We start from the raw sequence: 22,386 nt of genomic DNA on the forward strand, positions 1-22,386 counted from the left end.
GACCCTGTCTCAAAAAGACCACATGAACACACATACATGCATACACATACACACACACCACACACATATACACACATACACACATATATATATATATACACACCCCACACACATACACACACACTTTGGCATGTTAAATTATGATTACCTAGAAAAAAATGGCTTTTACAATCTTTCATATTTTTAATGTAAAGCATTCCATCTGGTTAAAAATTACTTTTGAAAAGTCCCTTTACTGTGTTTAAGTTCCCTAGTAAATGCTACATTCATTCCTTAGGAAATTTGCTCCAAGGTGAGTTCCTTTTGGCCTGATATAATCTAATCTAAATGGAGAAAAACATTAAAATGAAATCTTAGTGGAAAGCTACAGAAGAATCTGCTGAAAATAACTCTGCATATAAATTACTCCTATTTCAGCTTATGTAAGCTATACATAAAGCTTGGCATCTCAGTTACGATCCTCCCATACAATGGTGACATAATTTAAGTTGCAAGAGTATCACCTAAACTGTTGCAGTCCTGCTTCATTTGGAGGCTGACACCTTAGCATAATTCATAATGAGCTCCACAGATACATGCCTGCACATGTCAGTAGCATATAGTTTCTAATCAGTTACTTTATTTGCTGTAATAACAGATTGCTGAGTGATCCATAGACTGTATTATGATCTATTTGAGTCAATTAGCCAATGAGTAGTTTAAAGTAATCAAATATGTGGCAATACTTAAACAGATCTGAATTTTCTATTAACCAATGAGTAATTTAAAGTAATCAAATATGTGGCAGAACTTTAAACAGACAGATCTGAGCTCTCTGTTCTCTGAAAATGGGAGACATCACAGAATCATAAGCAAGTCAATGTTCTTAGCCCTTATTTAGTATTCTGATCAGGTATGAATTTGTATTACTTGGTGATTATTATTATTATTATTGTTATTATGTGTGTGTATGTAAGCATGCATGCCACAGCATGTATGTGGAGGTCAGAGGACAACTTTGTGACATTGGTTCTCTCTTCCCACTTTTACATAGGTTACTGGGATCAAACTCAGGTGCTTAGGCTGGCATTGTTAGGTAGCAAGCAGCTTTACCCACTGAGCCATCTCACTGGAACAGGCTATTGGCTATTATTTTTGAAACTTAAGAGTTCTAAAATTTGTGAGCCGGGCATGGTGGCACACACCTTTAGTCCCAGCACTTGGGAGACAGAGGCAGGGGGATCTCTCTGAGTTCAAGACCAGCCTGGTCTGCGTAGTGAATTCAAGGCCAGCTGGGACTACAGGAAGACCCTGTCTCAAAAAGATTAAAAAAAAAAAAAAAGAACTAAAATTTGTGAACATTTTATAAAAGGTTAATCATATATTTTCTGTTTCTTTTAGTGTTGGTCTTTAGTTATTTCTAAATGAGGGAAGTTAGATATAATCCTTCACCTTGGGTGATTAACATTTTATCAGTTAGCAAATAATGAGATATCAGCAAGATACCATCTGATCCATTATCAAGTATTAACAAAGAATTAGTGCCCTGGGATTAAATATCTTGCCTTTCTTGCACATAAATATCATAATTATTTTTTAAGTTTTATAGCACAACACTTTAACTATGTCTTCTCTATTATAACCACTGCTGTTATCCCTGTGCCTGCAACAAGGCATGCACCACCCATAGTAAATCAAGATTGGGGGGAGAAAGCTCATGAGTAGAACCCCTGGGAGCAAATAGCAGTCTGTGTAGAACTGCATGTTTTTTAAAGGATGATAAGCCCCAAAGGCGAGTCTGGAGGTGCAGCCCAGAGGTAGAGCCCTTGCCTAGGAGCATGCTTGTAGCCATGAATCCCGTCCTCAACACTGCACCGAGACTAAATAAAACAAAACAAAGAAACCCAAAATTACCAAAGGCAGTTTTGAAAGGGGAAGAAATGTCCTCTGTCCTCCTAAAATACCCAAAGAGGAGGGAAGAATCTGGAATCATATCTCAAAGGATGTTGAGTACTGACTTAGTTTCTTTTCCTGTTTCTGTGGTAAAATACAAAAGGAAGAAAAAGTTTACTCTGGCTCACAATACGGTCCATCATGGTAGGGTATTCATAGCAGCAGGAACTCAAGCAGTCAAAAGAAGAGAGCATGGGCTCTCACTACTTGCCCCCTGAGCCCGGCCAGCAGTGCAGGTCTTCCCACCCAGAGCTCAGTGCTCTTTCCATGACCCCTCAGCTGCTGCTTCTTCAACTCAATCTATGTGGGAGACAGATGACACTGAGTGGCCCCCAAATTACCTGTCAGTAAAACATTAGTCAGCATTAGAGATGTAGATATCTACAACTACACAGTATATAACCTCCAAGCTGTCAACCACAAATGTGTGAGAGCACCTTGCTATATTAGGGAGTGTTAATACCAGATATGAGAAATTCTAAGAAAAAATAGTCATTGACCTCAAGGAGAAGAGAGAGAGAGAGGTGATCCTTTCCCTTACTGACTATGGAACCTTCAGTAAGTTATAGGATCCTCCCAAATTTCTTCCTCCCCATGTCAGTAGTAGCAGAGTCTGTGATGTTGTCTGTGTAAATTAAACACATATAAACCCTCTTGTAAGGCTTTTATACTAAGTGTTCAGTGTTAGTGGTTATTAAAAGGGTATTTTTAAAAGGCAAAATCATGGCTGCCAGAGAAATATTAGACAAGCTTGTGTCAAGGAATCATACACATCAGTTAATAGGGAGATCCATAAGACTCTCAAAGGAGAATCTAAGAGCAGTCACATGGACCATTGGGAATGCTGAAGTGATTTGTTTAGTAGATGTCAAACTGTCTTTTTCCACAGAAGGCTAGGGAAATTGACAGTACTATCACTGGCCAAAATCCATTTGCTCTATGGTATAGAACCCTTGTTTTCATTTGTCTGTGACTTACAGAATTGTAAAATCAAAAGTCCCCAAGTGCAGGGACCTCACAGAATCAGAACTTGGAGCAGTATGAAGGAGGACAGGTACTTCCCTGTTGGTAACACTCCTTATTCATTCTGGCCCTTTTTAAATTTTTTTCACAATGATTCCTAAGTAGTTTCTATTACTGCTAGTTCTTTAGTTATATCCTAGGAATGTTTTGGGGACCAATAAATAACAGTTTGCAGATGCACCTCTGCCTACCATGGAGCTCCATCTAGATAGGCCCATCGTAAACTGAAAACGCATCAGTCCGCCTCAGGAACGTTATATCTTAAGTCAGCCCATCTTAAATGTGTACAGAGCCCTTACATTAGCCATACAGTTGGGTAAAATCATCTATCACAAAGCTCTATAGCAAAGTGTTTAAGCTCATGTAATTTACTGACTACTGAATCAAAGGACACACATACACACACACACACACACACACACACACACACATCTGCACCATCATAAAGCTGAAAAATCCTGGATTGAGCTACTGGGCAACCAGGGACTCTATGAAACTTGCTGTAGCGGCCATGGTGTATTTTGCGAAGAGCACTGATGGTATAAAGGAAACGTGTAAGGGAGACTATTCTGGGTCTTCTTCCTAATACTTTCCATGTGACCTTGGACAAGTGACTTAGCACTTTTGTGGCTTTCTTTGCTTAACCATCAGCCTCTGTATTAAAAAGTAGCTACATGCGGTTGTTGTAAGGATTCGATGAAGTAATGTATGGGGAAAGTGCCCTGGAACATGCAAAATGTTACTCCAAGATGTGACTGTATTGTGGTTCTAAGTCCAGATGTGTGCTCATTTTCCTTTAAGAAGAGTAACCTAGAGAACAAAAGATGGGGTGGCTCGCTCTTAAACACTCGAGGGTATAGTTACTACAAGCTGTAAATCACATGGAAAAGTCTTTAACTCAGTAACATTGATTTATGGTCCTACTATTAGTCCAAAAGTGCTTCTTCCCTATTCACCCATATGTCCTGATGGCCCCAGAGAGGTGAGTGGTGCCAGGAAGGGTGATGTTGACGACTGCGCCATGTGTCCCCAATTAAACCTGTAAGCTTGTATGTATTTTGTCCGCCTCAGCCTCTTCCCCCAGTGCTGTCACCCCACAGTCTCTCCTGTTTGTCAAGTAGAAAGAAGCTTATTTAACCTGCCTATGGAGACCCTAAGGGATTTGTAGGAATTGGGAAGGAAAACTTTTGGCCCACATACCCCTTTCCTGGTCCAATTCTGGATTTTGTCGATGAAAAGGGATAAGAAGGGTTTGGAGCGACTCCAGGACGCATACCTGAGTGCCTTGAAAGGGGGGAGGGGGCCGGAGTGAAGGAGGAAGGGGGAAGGGCTCAAGTAGGAGGGCCTGGACTGCTTTGACTGGAAAAGGGAAGGCTGGAGACAAGTCTACACTGGGCAAGATGCTTCTCCAGAGGCCAGTTGCCAGCAGAGCCTATGCCAGGGGACAGAACTTCAACCTCAGTTCAGGGGTCTGGGTTATGAAGACAAAAGGGCTTTCTGCCTAAGTTGGTCATTACTATAGATACACTGAAGGCTCTGTTCAGCTCTTTGGAGATGTTGAAGAACAAGAGTGGGTCTCTCTTCACCTGAGACATACAGATTATGCCTTTCCTGAGGCAGAGGCCTGTTTCAGACCTAGGCTGTTTGCTCATTATGAGTAGAGATGTCAGATATGGCAGGGGAGTATGAGTACTAGAGCCCAGCTGCCTTCTGACTTCTTCTTACCCCTGTGAGGTGACCCCAGCATACCCTGCTCATCTGTGTCTTAACAGTTCCCATACTGCCTTCTGATGGTTGGCCATTATCTCTCCTTATGTTAGCCACTGAGGTCCTTAAAGGCAGTGCCTTGGTTTTTATTCCTATGTCCTCAGTCCCTGGCACAGACCTGACACATAGGGCTCAGCAAATATTTGCTGAATGGGTACATGAGGAATTACTTCTTATCCAGTCAACAGAAACCTCAGCACCTGAGACTCTAGGAGAAATCCCACTCAGAACAGTTGAGCAGGCTAACCCTAAACTCCATTGAACTGTTCACCGTAAAACAGAGAAGTCTGAATCCAAATTTCAGTGTTCATAGTGAGACTATTTTCAGCTCTCTCAGAGACAGCATCTGTAAATAATCAGGCAGAAGCTTTTTATAAAACAACATAGGAAAAACCTCAAAGACTATTCTAAGGCTGCAACATTTAAACAAGATTTTTAACCCACAGGGACGCCAAGATCAACACGGAGCTTCCTGCACATAAAAGCCTGGAATTTCATAGCAGTGTGGGGCAAAAGCTATGATCGCATTTCCCCCTTTCTAAATTATATACTGCTTAGTGTTAATGTGAGCAGAGGGCTGGATGGAGACGGGCCTGTGGCTGACGTAAGTCCCACTCCCAGCTCCATTCCTTCTGTGATGCGGTGTCTGTGGTGACGGGGGCTGGGGGAACCATCAGGATGGCTGGACTGGAGAAGGCAAAAAGGTCACTTGTAGGTCATGCCATGATTTAAGTGTTTGGTGTAATTTATCACGGACTTTCATCCGAAGAGAAAAATGATCAGGGACATTTTCTATTTTTCATGAGGAGATGTTGTTCTGAAAGCTGGTTTAATGGCAGCGATAAATGCCATCTGCAGCCCATTCCAAAGTCCCTTTCTTTTCCTTCCCAATTGGAAGGAGCAGGAGACTTCTACAAGAGAAGAGGTGGTGCTAAAGCTTGACATTGAACGGACTCTTTGTGGCTGGGGAAGTTCCTCAGTGGTAGGCTAGTTGCCTAGTTTCCACAAGTCCCTGAGTTCCACCCCCAGCACTGACAGAAAACAGAAGACAAACAACTGCAAAGCCTTTCCAGCTCTCTTAGCTACATAATTCCCTTTTGAGGAGGAGAGACTGTGTTTGGAAGACTCTTCCCTCCCTGAATCAGAAACCCCACAGATGAATGGCAACTCGGAGTGTTCCGAAGCCAGCTTTACCACCAGCTCTACCCTAGGCACAGGTGAGCTGCTCAGAGTTGTCTGTTTCCCTCAGTTTTCCCACGTTCTCAAGTGACTTGGGATTTCTACTGGGTAGTCACTTCGGAAGGCTCTTCTGAGAAGACAGGCGCTAACATTGGAAGGCTAACGTTTGAACAAATACCATCGTGGTACCACGTTGTTTCTAACCGAAAATTATTTTTTGAAGTTATTTTGTTATAAAAGGATCAGGGAGATGGCTCAGAAGTTAAGTGCTTGCTGTGCAAGTGTGAGGATTGAGTTTGGAAACTCAGAAATCCAAGTAAATGCCAGGTTGGTGTGGCAGCATCCCTGTAATTTCAGCCTCTGAAAATTGAGACAGGAGGTCCCTAGATCAAGCTGGTTAAAGAAACTAGCCATATTGATGAGCTCTGGGTTTGACTGAGAGGCCCTACCTCAGTGAAGAAGGCGTGAGCAATTGAGGATAATTCCTGACAACAACCTGGGACCTCCACATCCATGTCACACATGTGCACACCCACCCATACATCAGGCTCCCACACGTGCAAAAACATGCATACACAGATACACGTGTGCAAAAACATGCATATACACACACACTTGGGCACACACATGAAAAATGAAAAAATAAGGTAGGAAGGGGCACACACATTCATTTTAGCCCTGTGTATTCTAGACTTGAGGGATGACCACGTCTTCAGTTTTTCTTGTCTCAGTACTACAGTGTCTGCCACGTGCTCTTGGCTCAATAAAGACTCTTTTCAAGAATTGATTGAGAAGAATGTTTATGGGGTAAAACTTTTGGTCTGGCTGGCCACAGATCCAATGGTGTCTTCTTTCCACAAACACCAAGAAATTTATATAAACAAATATCAGTGTGGGAATTTAAAAAGAACATTTAATCTAATTTTCAGTGATTCGTACTTTAGCCTCACGGGTACCTTATCTAAAATTGTGCATACCTCCTTCCAACATTTCTATGTATACCTGTTTAGAATGTAATACATAAACTGTGTGTGCACGCACATACATATATTTTGGACAGCTATAGAAAAAAGATTTTTAAAAATTTTTTTTATGTGTATGAGTGTATTGCCTGCATGTACGTAAATGCACCTGTGTTGTGCAATACCTGAGGAGGTCAGAAGAGGGCGCCAGATCCCCTGGAACTGGAGTTACAGATGGTCGTTGGTCTCCATGTGGGTGCTGGGAATCAAACCCAGGTCCTCTGCAAGAGCAGTCAGTGCTTTTAACTGCTGAGCCACCTCTCCAGTCTCAGAAAAAAAGGTTTTTTTGTAGCAGTAGTTATTTCCAGTGAGGAGAGTAAAACTGGAAAAAGAGAAATTTTACATTTTTATCACGTATTTATCATTGTTTGCATTCCTCCTAAAGTAAGCATGCATTGGTTTATCTCTGATTCTTGATACATGACCTGACACTTAATAAAACATTCAATGTTAAGTGAATAGTTGACTCTGCCCACAGAGTGGCACAAAATTTAACTCACATCTGACTTTAGGAGGGCCAAAGAAGGGATGATAAGGAAACTGAACTGAGGGTTTAGGAACGAGAGCAAGAACTGGCTGTTGTAGAAGAGAGCATCAGAGATCAAAGGAAAAGTTTGGGCTTGTCATTGCTAAGCTGAATATTTTCTCTTAAAAGCTGTCCTGGGGCCAGGGGACTGGCTCAATGGGTAAAAGTGATTACTAACAACCTGAGTTTGGTCCATCTTTAGAAAAGGGTCAGCAATTTGGTGGATCTGCCACCTGTAATCTGCCTGGAATGCCAGATGAGCCTGCTCTGTTGACTGATGTCTAGAAACTCATGGAGTCCTGCAAACTCTTAGCCTCCATCCAGCTGACAGGACCCAAACACACAAAACCCTTTCTTGACTTGTCCTGGAAAGCAGCCAGAGACATTTAAAAATGGTTAGGTGGCAGCTTGGAGTCTGTCCGAGTGGCAGGAACGTCTAGATACCGCTTCAGTGAGTAGTCATTGGAATCACATAAACCTTTTAACTGAATGAAGAAAGTGCCACTCAGGTTCAGTCTGGGTGGCAGAGTCCTTTTACTTGTGGCCACGGCACAGACGCAATGTGTTACTCACACTGGGAAGTAGGTGTTTTAAGCCACTGACTTCCTAAATTAAAGGCACAAAAAGGCAGACATGTAATTCTCTTAATTACATATTCATCTTTCTCCTGCATTCCTTTGAGTCTTTCACATTCGCCTCCTGTTTCGTGGACTACAGGCTTCAAAGGGGAAGGTTCATAAAAGGCTGACTGACCCCAACTGGTTTTTTTCTGCTGTAGTTTTTCTCACAGAAAAAGAAAAGTACCCTATTTGAAAGTTCAGAACATACAAAATCTGGTTTCAGCTGGTTGTAGAAAAGAGTAAAGCATTTCAGGAAGGCTATGAGTCATACCTTTGTATGTGTCTCCCATCTGCTCTCCACTAAGATGGCCTAGTAATAAAACATACTTGAGTTTTATCACTAGGCAGAAAGATCCCAGTCCATCTTGTTTTTTATTAAAGTAGATGCTTGTGACCTTATTATGGAGTTTTCATAACTCAGCTAGAGACAAGCTTCATTTCCACCGTACACATAGTCTTACACAACTCCAAGTTGTGTAGGGTTTCCAGGAGGAAGGCAAAGAGGAAGCAGGGCAGGATAGGGCAAGTAGTTGAGGATTAACTGATTTGAACGATTTCTAAGAAAACCAAAGTGTGAGTCTGGTCTGTAGTTACCTACTACCTGACCCTGGTGTGATTAAGGCAAAGGGATCATTGCTTTCTGTGTTACATGGGCTTGATAGAGGAGGCCTAGCTCTTGACTGGTTAGTACGCATATCAAAGGTATGCTGTCTTGTGACCTTTGCTGTCCCTAAGCATTGGCTAACCTCAGCTGGGAAGGTTAAAAAAATACCAGATCATCCAGAAGATAATTTATACAGCTCAAATGAATAGGTTGGGTTCGAGTCTTTCCCCATCACCTCTCAAAGTTGCCCAGTCATTTGCCATATACATTCTAATTTTTACAACCTGCAGATAACCATCCAGTGAAACTAACTTCCAACTTGGGAGGCAATCCCAAACCCCCTCCCTCTCCCTCTCCCCCTCCTCCTCTCCCTCTCCCCCTCCTCCTCTCCCAATTTCTCCTCCTCTCCCTCTCCCCCTCCTCCTCTCCCTCTCCCCCTCCTCCTCTCCCAATTTCTCCTCCTCTCCCTCATCCTCCTCTGCCTTCTCTTCCCTCCCTCCCTTCCTTTTTCTCATTTTTAATTTTTGTTTGGTTTTAGGGTTTTTTTCTTTTGTTTTTTGTCTTTTTGAGACAGGATCTTCCTGCAGCCCCAGCTGGCCTGGAACTCACAATGGCGACCAGGTTGGCCTCCATCTCACAGAGATCCACCTGCCTCTGCCTCCTCAGTGCTGGGACTAAAGGTATGCGCCAACCACACCTGGCTAGTTTTTGTTCTTTTGAGACAGGTTCTTACTCTGTAACCCAAGCTGGCTTGGAACTCAATGCATAGCCCAGGTTCACCTTGAACTCCTGGCATTCTTCCTGCCTCTACCTCCCAAGGAATGGGACTGCAGATGGAAGCCTCTATGCTTGGCCCCCTTCCTCTTAAAGACATTTAAAAGACCTTTTACAATTTTAGACTTTTGTTTTTCTTTTTTTTCCCCGTACTCTTACAGAGGATACCTAGCCTTCCTATATTTGGAAGTTTTAAAAATATTTTATGTATTATATTTATTTTACGTGCATGAGTGTATTATTGCCTGCATGTGTGAAAGTGCACCCGTGTCGTACAGTGCCTGAGGAGGTCAGAAGAAGGCATTGGGTCCCCTATAACTGGAGTTATCAGTGGTTGTTAGCTGCCATGTGGGTGCTGGGAATGGAACCCAGGTCCTCTGCAAAAGCAGCCAGCTCTCTTAACTGCTGAGCCATCTCTCCAGCCCTATATTTTATTGATTTATACAACCTACTAGGATTTTTGTCCTTTGCATTGACCTTGGAAATACTGAGGAATTACTGAAGTTTGATGTAATTTTTCAGGCACCCACTGGCAGCTCGCTAGAGGAAAAATTTTCCCTCTTCTAAAACTGAAGCAATTCTGGTGCTGAAATCTATTTTAGTGACACATTTTTTAATTGCCATAAAACATTTTAAAATTTATATTTGAGTGGGTTTTTTCCAGTTGTCTGTTGCTATGACATAAGCCATTCTAAAGTTTAGCATCTTTTAAAGAAAAATTTTATTAAGATCGCTTGGTGCTGTGGGCCAGGCATTCAGAAAACTCAGCACAGCATGTACACCCCTATGCCAAGAGCCAGGCTTGCAGCTGGTGGTACACGAATGGTGGAGAGATGGAATGACTGAGTGTGGCATGGCTTCTCCTCGGAGGCTTTGCGTAGCATCCTATTCTGCCTTACCTGTTGGTTAAATTTTCAGAGACACATTCCCCTACCCCAAGATACACAGACTCAACTTCTTTATGAGGTCAACAGTCAGTTAGTCAACAGACCCTGGCAGTTTAACACATCTACAGGATTATTTTTGTCTCTTTTTGCACCTCCCTTAGGAAGAGAGATAAGGGCTAGGTAATGGCTCAGCAGTTAAGAACATTTGCTGCTCTTCCAGAGAACCCAAGTTCCCAGCACCTACATGGGGTGGCTCACGGCCACTTATAACTCCAGCTCCAGTGGCTCTGATGCCCTCTTCTGGCCTCCATGGGCACCTGCACACAGGCACACACACATACACACAAATAAAATTTAAAATTTTTAGGGGGCTGGAGAGATGGCTCAGCGGTTAAGAGCACTGACTGCTCTTGAAGAGGACCCGGTTCTATTCCCAGCACCCACGTGGCAGCTATGAACCATCCTTAACTCCAGTTCCAGGGGAATCCAAAGCCCTCTTCTGACCTCTGTGGCATTGCACGACATGGGTGCACTCAAATACATGCAGGCAATACATTCATACACATAAAATAAAAATAATACTAATAATAAAATACTAGAAAGAAAAATTTAAAATTTCAATAAGAAAGGAGATAAAATTTAGCTGTAGTTTAGCTGGGTACGGTGGTTCATGCTTGTAACCCAGGTACTCAAGAGGCTGAGGCAGAAGGATCACCAAGTGTTCAAGGCCAGCCTGGGCCACATACTTTCATAGGGAGCCTGGATTACAATTTCAGATCTTGTTTCAGCCACCAAAGATAGATGGGTTAAAAAAAATTAACTACAGTTCTTTTCAGAGAACATTTTAAAAATTACTTTTTAATTGAAATTTTGCAAATTTCATACAATATATTTTGATCATATTTAGATCACCTCCCATATTTGATGGGAACATTTTCACCCCAAACTCAAACTAGTCACTATATATAATGATTATATATTATGTTTGTGTGTACACACATATGTGCATGAGACCTTAGATTTCCCAGAGAATTTTAAAATATGTCATGTGACCCCGACCTCACCTTTGGGTGTTATCTTTGTTTTAAAGCTGTACTGTTGAATGGTTAAATGGCTTGTCCCAGATCGTGTGACTGGTGACCAGTGGTGGTAGAGGTGGGACCCAGGATTAGCAGTACTTCCATTGACAGTTTCCCACAATCCTTTCATGTAGGTAGAAATAAACTAAAAACCAGAGTAAAGAGTCAGAGAAATATTTTTGGAAAATTTGCTCTCAAAATGAAGAAAATATCCTTTGCTTTAGGCAAATGATTGGGTGTCTTGCTGGCTCTTACCCTTACAAAGCATTTTCACACCTGTCATCCACCTTGTTCTGCTTGCCTAACCCATGAGAGCAGTATTGTTAAAAACACTGTTTTTCTTTCAAGTGAAACAGAGAGGTTAAGCAAACTGCTTGTGAAGAGATCTTGAACCAACTCCAGAACTTGAACGCTGAACTCTGCCATTTCTTACTCTGATCTCCATCCCTCCCTACCCAGGAGTCATGGCATTGAAAGGCTTAGAGTAATACAGACAAGTGCAGAGCAAGGCCATCCTCCCCAGAGACAGAAGGTAGGCCTATGAGAATGAGATCACCCAGAGTCATTAGAGCAAGGCCAAAGGATGGAGAACCACATGGAAAATGGTGCTTGTCGGAAGTTGAATTGTGTCTGTTTCCAGGGAGATCTAACACTACTGAGGTTTCTCCTGGTGCTTGAGAAATCAGTTGCTGCAACAGTGATCAGTGTTTCTTGGACCTTGCTGACCTCAGTGCCCCCTTTGCCTCCCCCCATGAAGTCACTTCTCTGCTAATACTATTTCTGACCCTCGCTCCCCTACATCAGCACCTCTACTGCATCTTCTTCCCACCGTGTGTTCCTCCTGGTGAGAAGATGGGCAAGTAAGGCCTCTGGTCAAGTCACTAAGTGGCCTAGTGATGTGTAGGGATCACAGTGGTCTTAGGAGTGCTGCTCAGCTGTGGCCCATGAGGGCAGGGGCCTTGTCTGTTGATGGCTAGTATACCCTTTGAATCAAAGCCTGGCTCCATTGCTAATATGCAGCACTTTCCTAGGCCTTCCTACCTAGCTGGTCTTTACTATTTTCAGTTTGCTTTTTGATAAAATAAAGTGAAAACTTTAGGGCAGGGATCAACCATGTCTAAAAGCTGAGTTTGAGGCTGGAGAGATGGCTCAGCGGTTAAGAACACTGGCTGTTCTTGCAGAAGACCCAGGTTTGACTCCCAGCACCTACATGGCAGCTAACAGCTGTCCATAACTCCAGTTCCAGGGGATCTGACGGCCTCTTCTGTCCTCTGCAGGCATTGTGCGACACGGGTGCCCTTACCTACATGCAGGCAATATGCTTATACATATAAAATAAAAAAAAATAATAAATAATTTTTTTTTTAAAGCTGGCTTTGTATTCTGAACTGCAAGAATTTCTGGTTTCTTGGAAAAAAAATCTAGGAACTGGAGAACCCAGTTAAAGAGATTTAAAAGTCTGTGTATATGTGCATTTAAAATAATGAATGGGTCCTACTTTCTGAGCTCTTTAACCCTGGCATAGGTCCACATATACCCTTGTCATAGGCTGGCCCCTCAGCGTGGAATGCCTTCCGTCCCTTCTTCCTTTTCTAGCTCTGTTTGGTTAGCTTGTCCTGTGTAGTCTAGAATGGAGAGCAAGATGGGTCTTCTCAGTTGAATTATTACATCAGTTTTAAACCCGTTTTAAGTACAGAAATCTGTCAGACCTTAGTCTTCCCTAGAGCAGGGCCAATGCTATGTGTTCATGCTGGGGCTGGGAACCGCACAGAGCCACAGAGGGATGTCAGAGCTGCCTAATGTGAGTGGAATATAAAGTTACCTCCCTTAAGCAGGGCATGGTGGCACACGCCTTTAATTCCAACACTTGGGAGGCAGAGGCAGGCAGATCTCTGTGAGTTTGAGGCCAGCCTGGTCTACATAGTGAGTTCCAGGACAGCTGGGGCTACATGGAGACCCTGTCTCAAAAAGACCAAAGGAAGAAAGTTATTTCCCTGTACCTAACGGAAGAGGTTTCTTAGCCAGATAGTTGCCGCTGAAGCCATTTTCAATGAGTTGTAGATTTCTTTTAATATATAGGAACAAAACATTTAACCAAAATGTGAAAAAAATCGGGTCTAGACTCCTAACTTAAAAAATATATATTATGTGATGTGATATGGATGGGGGTGTAGATGGGATGGGGTGTGGTGTGATATTGTGTGATGTGATGTGTGGTATAGTGTGGATGTGATGGAAGATATCATGTGATGTGGAGGTGATGTGGTGTGATGTGGACATAATGTGAATGCTATGTGATATGATGTGGATATGTGTCAGTCAGTGTGGGGGGTCGTGCCACAGCACATGTGGAAGTCAAAGGACAACTTTTGGGAGTCAGCTCTCACCCACCACCTCGTTGAGGTCTCCATATTGTTGCTCGCTGACTATGGACTAGTTGGCCCTTGAGCCTCCAGGCGACTGTCCCATCTGTACCTTCCATCTCACCATAGGAGTACTGGGATTTCAGTGCATACCAGTGCATCTGGCTTTTTATGTGGATTATGCGTATCAAATGCAGGTCATCAGGCTCATGTGGTCAACACTTTTACCCATCTAGCTGGCCTGAGACCCCTAACTTACAAAGAGCATTGCAGTGATGCCTCCTGCTCACATCTGACCTGCTTCATCTTTCCTTTCTTCCTGTCTTTTACATCAGATAATCTTATAGAACCCAGTTCTGTGTAGTATTGGATCACCTAAGTAGTGTGTGATAAAGAGTCCACTCAGCACTCCTGGCTGCCCTTCACTGTTTTCGGTTTACTTTTGCATTTTGATGAAGAAATCCCCAAATGGAATTTTTGGGGGTCAGCATGTAAAATGTCAGGTTTGCACTTTATCTGTTGCATTCACCTTTGGGTTTAAGTAAAGAAAATAGGAGCTGGGAGATACAGTCAGACAGAAAGGTTTAAGTCATCTTCCCACCTCATAAATATTTCACCCGAATCTACACTTGATAACTTGTGAAGATGAACATCGGTAGCTTGGCCAGGTACCAGAGCCATCGATAATCACTTTTTGTTATTTTTCTTCATTGTATTTGAAGTCTAACATATTCAACACTAGAGTATCAAGTATGTGAAGAAAGACAGATGTGAATTACAGTGTAATTAGGCTCGTATGTCACTGTGACAGTCAACTGAATGAACCTCTGTGTTACTGTGCATTTAACCAGAAGAGCTGGAAAGCTATGTATTCCATTGCTCTGAGTTTCTAAAAAGCCAGTTATTATTTTTTCTGGTGACACATACCTGCTTGCCAGGGCCTTAGAAGGACACTCAAGGCCAGACTCAAACCCAGTGTGTAGTCCAGGCTGGCCTCAAACTTGTAATCCTCCTGCTTCAGGCTCTTGCACACTGGGATTACAGGTGTGTGTCATCACACCCAGCCAGCCTGATTGTAGTTAGATGACTAGCAAGACAGCTTCTATAAGAAAGGCAACTCAGAAGATTATTATAAAAGATACAAGGATTAATATATGACAGTTAAGTACACCAGTCAAGCACACCAAAAACTAAGTTCATCTTGTTGTGCAGAATGATTCTGGTGATCCAGACCAGAAGCAGGTTGGTAAGATGTTAGCCCCAACTTTGGGCTTAGAGACTGGAATTCACATCCTGGGAATTAGGTGCTGTCCCCCCGCCCCTTGTCCTGGGAGAACAGAATTGCCCAACAGTATGAGGGAAGAGCTGTGGTAACAGGACAGAAAACTGAGGTAGGATCCTTGTTCTGCTATTTGCTAGATTTCTGACTTCATGTTGGTCACTGGGCTTCACTGAGTCTTAGCAGCCGCATCTGTGAAATAAGGATGGCATTGATTCCTGCATCACGTGGAATTGTCACGAACTACACAGCAGATCCTCACCATGCGTTTGTCATCACCATGGCTCTCTCTACCATAGATGTAATTCTGGGGACATTATAAGCAACAGTTTCCTTCAAGTTTGCCCAATTTAGAATTTCACCTTGGAAAATCAAAGTACTCTCTTTGTGACAGTGATTTTATGAAGTTCAGAGAGATAGAGGAATGATCCATGCTCAGGAAGCAGCTCTCCAAACCCCTCCACACAGCACAGGTGACCGCATACTAAGAAGAATGCCTCATGTTGCATCGTCACCTCACACAGGAATCCCTGGGCCTTGGTCACCAGCTGCAACCCACAGCCTGCTTGTCTGGGAACTGACCTGCTGCAACCCACAGCCTGCTTGTCTGAGAACTGACCTGCTGCAACCCACAGCCTGCTTGTCTGGGAACTGACCTGTTTGAAGGTCAGAGTCCCACTTCTGGCCTTCGACATGCCCCTTCACCAGTGAGTGTCTACCTCCCAATTTCAGATCATGAGTCAAATAAAGGGGCTGGAGAGATGGTTCAACAGTTAAAAGCAATTGTTGTTCTTGCAGAGGACATGGGTTCAGTTCCCAGCACGGACAACAGCTAACAACCATCTGTAACTCCAGTTCCAGGGGACCAACACCCTTTTCTGCCTCAGGCATTTAGGGATGTGGGTGCACTTACATACATGTAGGCAAAGCACTCATACACAAAATAAAAATAACCAAAAAAATTTAAGTCAAATAAGTTGATCCATAAAGATAAAAGTTTATCTTCTTTTCCTTCTTTACTTTCTTTTTTTTTTTTTAAATTATTAGCATATGACTGTATTGCCTGCATGTATGTAAGTACACCCATGTCATGCAATGCCTGCAGAGGTCAGAAGAGGGCATTGGATCCCCTGGAACTGGAGTTATAGAGGGTTATTAGCCACCATGTGGGTGCTGGGAACTGAACCCGAGTCTTCTGCAAGAGCAGCCAGTGCTCTTAACCAGTGAGCCCCTTCCTTACTTTATGAGATTACACCTCAGGAGCATTGCTTTTTTCAAAAGGATTTATTTTTAAGTATATATATGGCTCTACTAACTGATCTGCATCTCCAACCCCTACATTTTTTAATTAAAAACATTTTACTTGAGCCTTTTTTACACTGTAGGTTAGAATAGTGATTAATAAAACACTTGAGACCATATGGAAACCTACGTACCTCTTACTCATCTGTTTTGTGTGTGTGTGTGTGTGTGGTGTGTGTGTGTGTGTGTGTGTGTGCGTGTGTGCCACAGAACACGTGTGGACATCAGAGGACAACTTTGGGAGTTGGTTCTCTCCTTCACCATGTGGGTCCCAGGAATTGAACTCATGTCATAGGCTTCACAGCAGGCACCTTTACCTGCTGAGCCACCTCACCAGCCCTGTTTGTATCTGCATCTATATAGATGTAGACACATACAGACCCAAATAACAAAATAGTCACTGAAAATGTGCACACTAACATTAACTTTTGGATTTAAATTAAAGTACATCCTTTAAATAACTTGACTTTTCTGCCTAGAAGACAGAAGAAAACATTGATAGTTCTCTATCACCAAGTTTATCTAGTTGATTATTAGTGCTTCTGAAAATGAACTGATATTCATGATTTGCCAGTATTGGAAGACTAAAGGAACCAATGATCCATCAAAACAGAAAATGTAATTCCTTTTCCCTAGTTTCCATGTATGAGGGAAAAATGTGGGTGATTTCACTCAACATCATTCTGTAGGTGAAATCATACCATATTTGTCTTTTTGATTGACTTACTTCACTTAGGATATTGTCTTCAAGGCTTATCCATGGTATGTGTGTCAGAATTTTCTTTCTTTTTAAGACTGAATTCTATTATATGTATATAACCACATTTTACTTACCATTTATCTGTCAAACATTCTCTTTGGGGAGTTTTTAAATTACTGATTCGTTTTATTATTTCACATTGGAAAGATTGTGGTAGTTAAGTCTTTTGGGAGAATTTGTTCATTTTATTTAGGTTGCCAAAGCATTTCATGTAGAGTTATTCTTAATATTTCCTTCTCTCCTTCCCTCTCCCTCCCTCTGTGTCTCCCTTCCCAACTGCTTGATATGCTGGAAATGTAGCCCAAGTCTTCACTAGTGCAGGCAAGCACTCTATCCCTGCACCATACTCTAGCCCATAGTATTTAATTTTGATGTCTGTTGGGTCTGTAGTTTTATTCCTATATTACTAATTTGTGTCTTCTTTCTTTCCTTTTTTAACAAACGTTCTAGATACTTAGTGCAGGTATGTGTGAGAGTATGAGCATGTGCATGTTACCATGCATGTGTGGAGGTCACAGGATAACTTTCAGGAGTCGGTTCTTACCTTCCACTTGGTTGAGGCAGGGTCTGTCTTGTCTCTGTTACCATGCACTGGCCCACTAGCTTCTGGCTGATTCTCCTGTCTCAGCCTTCCATCTTGCTGTAGGAATGCGGGGATTTTAGATACACATCCAATCATCAGGCTTGGGACTGAGTTGTCTCCCTGGCCCTTCCTCTCTATTTTCACTTCTCAGTCTTGCTAAAGGCTTATCCATCTCATTATCTTTGCCAGCGACTATGTTCCTTGGTTCATTATTTTGTTTTTCTGGAGTTTTTTGTTGTTGTTTTGGTATTTTTGAGACAGGGTCTCCCTGTAGTCCCAGCTGGCCTAGAGCTTCCTATGTAGACCAGGCTAGCCTTGAACTCACAGAGATCTGCCTGCCTCTGCCTGCTGGGATTAAAGGCATGCACCACCATGCCTGACCTTTTTTGTTTTGTTTTGTTTTAATGTGTATGAGTGTATTGTCTACATGTATGTAAGTGCACCCTTGTCATGCAATCCCTGTGTAAGTCACAAGAGGGTGTTGAATCCCATGGAACTAGAGTTAGACAGTTGTTAGCTGCCATGTGGATGCTGGGAATCAAACCTGGGTCCTCTGCAAGAGCAACCAGTGCTCTTAACTGCTGAGCCATCTCTCAGCCCCTTGTTTTTCTGCTTTTATTTTTACTGTTTCTTGCTGTTTACTATTTCCCTTTAAATGTTTGTTCTGGTTTTATTTTCTTCCTTTTCTAGGTTCTTGAGGTGAGAGCTTAGATTTATGATTGTCCTCTTGTCTAGTGTGTACATTTAGTGTTGTCTGTGAATACCCAGTTTATTTGGCTTACCTATAGAGCATAGGTGAGATGGATGAGGGGTTACGTACAGGAGTGTGGGTGACCCCCGAAGCGGCTGCACTGCCACAAAGTCCCGCTCCATCAGTGATGACAACCTCATGGAAATTGTATTCCTTTTCCTTTTCATTCAGTCTGGGGCCCCAGCCCATGGGATGACACTGCCTACATTCAGTCTTAACTGAAACACCCTCACAGACATGTCCAAAGGTGTATCTTCTAGGTGATTCTAAAATCAGTCAATTAGATAATGAATACTGGCCATCATACCTTGAATCAGCTTTTTATTTCAATTATATTTTGAAGTTTCAGATTCCCATGGGATCTTCTCTAGGTAATCCATTTATTCTTTGGGATTTCTTTTTGTCTGAAGCTTTCTCCTTTTTTTATTTTTTGGAAATACTTGCTCATTAAAGTCATGTATGGTTGAGGCTGGAGAGATAGCTCAGCAGTTAAGAGCACTGACTGCTCTTGCAGAGGACCCGGGTCTAATTCCCAGCACCCACACAGCAGCTATGAACTGTCCTTAACTCCTGTTCCAGGGGAATCCCACACCCTCTTCTGACCTCCGTGGCATTTCACGACGTGGGTGCACTCACATACATGCAGGCAATACATTTATACACATAAAATAAAAATAATAAAATATTTTAAAAAATAAAAAGTCATCTATGGTTGTTTTAACATCTTCACAGGGAAGCCCTAAATTTCTGTCCTCTTCATATTGACATCTATTGATCATCATTTTTTTCATTAAGCTTGAGATCTTTCTGCTTCTTTTATAATGAATTATTTAATTGAAACTTGAATATTTAAAAAACATTTTATTTCTTATTTTTATTTTATGTGTATGAGTGTATTGCCTGTATGTGTGTAAATATACCTGTGTTGTGTAGTGCCCTCAGAGGTCAGAAGAAGGCATTGGATTACCTGGAACTGGAGTTAAGGATGGTTATTAGCCACCATGCAGGTGCTGGGAACCGAACCCAGGTCCTCTGCAAGAGTAGCCAGTGTTTTTTTATTTTTATTTCTTAGAATATTTTTATTATTCCAAAAAGAGGCAATTTTTAACACATTTTTCCAGAAACGACTTGAAGCAGTTGCATAAAAATATATATACAATGAAGTTTAAGGGTAGAAAAGTAGGGATAAGAAATCAAAGACCAAAGCTGGGCATGGTGGCATATGTCTTTAATCCCAGCACTTGGGAGACAGAGCCTGGTAGATCTATGTGAGTTTGGAGCCAACCTGATCCACACAGTGAGCTCTAGGCCAGCTTGGATATATATATATATATATGTGTGAATGTGTATATGGTGTGTGTGTATGTATATGAGATGTATATCCATATCTCAAAGACCAGAGGATTTACCAACATGGGGTCAACTTTGGTGGAATAATGAAGGATTCATTTAGCTCTGTCCTTTTTTTAAAAAAATTCTAACTGGTTTATTGGGCTTGCTAACAGAGCATAGGGTGGGGGGTTGTTTACAGAAGAATGGGCACCCCCCCCATTTATGGCTGCACTGGAAAGTCCACACTCAAATATAGATCCTGTGACTTCCCAACAGCCACATAAAATGGTGAGAGAGGTGCCTCATCTCAGCATATATATCCTTAGCCCCTCCCCCACATGTAGGTAAGGTTGACTGATTGGGTGGAAAGGGTAACTGACTCCCCCCACACACCTCTACCCCACCCTGAGACTCCTTGATGAGCACTGGAAGGATTATAGCTTGCCAGCTTAGTGGTCAGAGTAGTCAGTACTTTTAACTACTCAACCATCTCTCCAGCCCTGAAACTTGAATGTTTTTGTATTATGTTTTGAGACTCTGGGTTGTATCAAGCACCCCACTCGATACCCCCTAGTTTTAAGTATCCTTTGACATGTGTTCATCAGGGTAGAAAAAGTGGCACCTCGTTACTGCTTAGATGGAGGTGGAAGTCCAGGTTCTCCCAGGTACCCACTGATATCTGAAGAGTGTCCTTGTTTGATGGACATTACTGATGGACAGAGGGGGAAGTTCCAGTTGTGGGAGCTGCCTTGTCAGCAGCAGCAGTGGAAATCTTGCTTCTCCATTGGCCTTCCTTGCACACTCTCCAGTGGCCGGCCCTACCTCAGTGCCTGCTGGGCTTTGCTGTCCAGGGGAAGCTGGAGCCACAGTTCATTCATGGTGTTTGACTGGAGTAGTGTTTTGGGGGAGGAAGGAGACCAGCAAAAGAGGAGATGGGAGGGAGGATGGAAGAAGGCAGTGCCCAGTAGATAAGAACACAGTGTAGACCTGGAGAGGTGACTCGGCGGTTAAGAGTGAATATTGCTGTTGCAAAGGACCCGAGTTCAATTCCCAGCATCCCAAGGAGGTGACTCACAGCCACCTCTAACTCCAGCTCCAGAGGATTCGATGTCTCTGGCCTCTTTGGGCACCTGCACTCATGTGCACGCACCCATCCCTCCATACACATACACATAATTAAAAATAATAAAAATAAATCTTTACAAAACCAAAGTATAATGATATCTGTGTATAATGAAACTCATTTTGGAATAGTGGTGAATTATTTGCCTACCATCAGAAGTTAAGTGTGGACTGTATGTAAATGTATAATATGGTTATCCTAAAACAAATTCATTTGCTTCTAAGTATCAAATTTTTTTGCTGTGTTGCTAGGCCACCCCGCCCTAAGAAAGCAGACTTTTGTTGAGAGCTTTTTGTGCTGTGTCCTTTGGTGTTCCTAGCTTGCTAATTCCTTCAGCTGGCCGTCTGGAGAAGCCAGCCATGTGTCTTTCTGTAGGTCCTGATGTCTCTAGCTAAGCTGCTTTCTCCCCACGCTGCTTCGGCTGTTTTCTGTCTATACTTAGCCAATCTGCCCACTTGATAGAGTTGTAGTAGAAGTCCTGGAGTTTTCAGCTGTAGTCAACTCATTTTCAAGCTTGGTGTTTTATGGACATGCTGTACCATTTAACAAGCAGAAGGATACTAACATACCTGAGGAAACATTTGTTCCAGAATTTATGAAAGAGTCCGCCATGTGCTTGGCAGTCTGCGAACAATTTCACTTAATCCTCAGAAGAATGCTTCAGGGAGGGTCTTGTTAACCTGGATTTACAGAGGTGAGAACCAAGGTTCAGAAAAACAAAGGAGTTTTTTTCCAGGGCACACAGCTAGCAGGTGGCAGAGCCAGAACTTGAAGCCAACACTGCACAGCTTTTTCTCCCTACCACACGCCTAAGTGAGCTGTTAGCTCCCTGACGAGACGTGACCCTGCTACTTCTGGATGCTGCAGCTTGGAAAATGCATGTGACTGCAAGGTAGTTTTCCTTTGGGCCAGACATTATAGTATGTGTGAGTATATGTATACACGCAGGCATAACTGCATACTTATAGGAGTCATAGTGGGCAATTCATAAATAAACTGGTCATAATTGTGAAATATAATCCTTTTACTTTTCTGCATAGTGAGTTCCAGGCTGGCTGGGGCTACAGGGAGCCCCTGTCTCAAGAAAAAAAAAAAAATCATCTTAAAGCTCTTCCTTTCCTTTCTTTTTTCCCCCTATTGTTTCTTTTTAATATTTATCAATATTTGAATTTCCTGGAAGGTTTCAACTTAAGACAACTCTGAATAATTCATAGTTAATCTTACATCCATTCCTTTGCAAGTTCAAAATATGACATCTTTATGGGTGTGTCTTTGTGCATGTTTATGAACTATTGTTTTGTGAAAAGCTGGTGATTAAAGAGAATGCTAGGAAATGCAGGATATAATGGATTATTGATTGAAATGATATTGAGACCTTAGAAGGAATTACATGTGTCGTTAAAATTTCTGATATTCAAATTTCATGGATACCTGGCTCTTTTAAGTTAGGAGGGGAGACTGACATTACAGGGGACCATTA

The 22,386-nt window shown here is 42.4% G+C and overlaps 1 protein-coding gene across 2 annotated transcripts in view; it reads left to right on the forward strand.

Moving 5' to 3' along the window:
• Colec12 (collectin subfamily member 12) overlaps positions 1 to 22,386 on the forward strand; it is a 200,782-nt gene that overhangs the window by 88,723 nt on the left and 89,673 nt on the right. The gene's annotated exons all lie outside the window — the stretch shown is intronic.

This window comes from Nannospalax galili, unplaced genomic scaffold, assembly GCF_000622305.1.
Source record: "Nannospalax galili isolate Female #2095 unplaced genomic scaffold, S.galili_v1.0 scaffold511, whole genome shotgun sequence".
In the NCBI taxonomy this organism is placed as follows: domain Eukaryota; kingdom Metazoa; phylum Chordata; class Mammalia; order Rodentia; family Spalacidae; genus Nannospalax; species Nannospalax galili.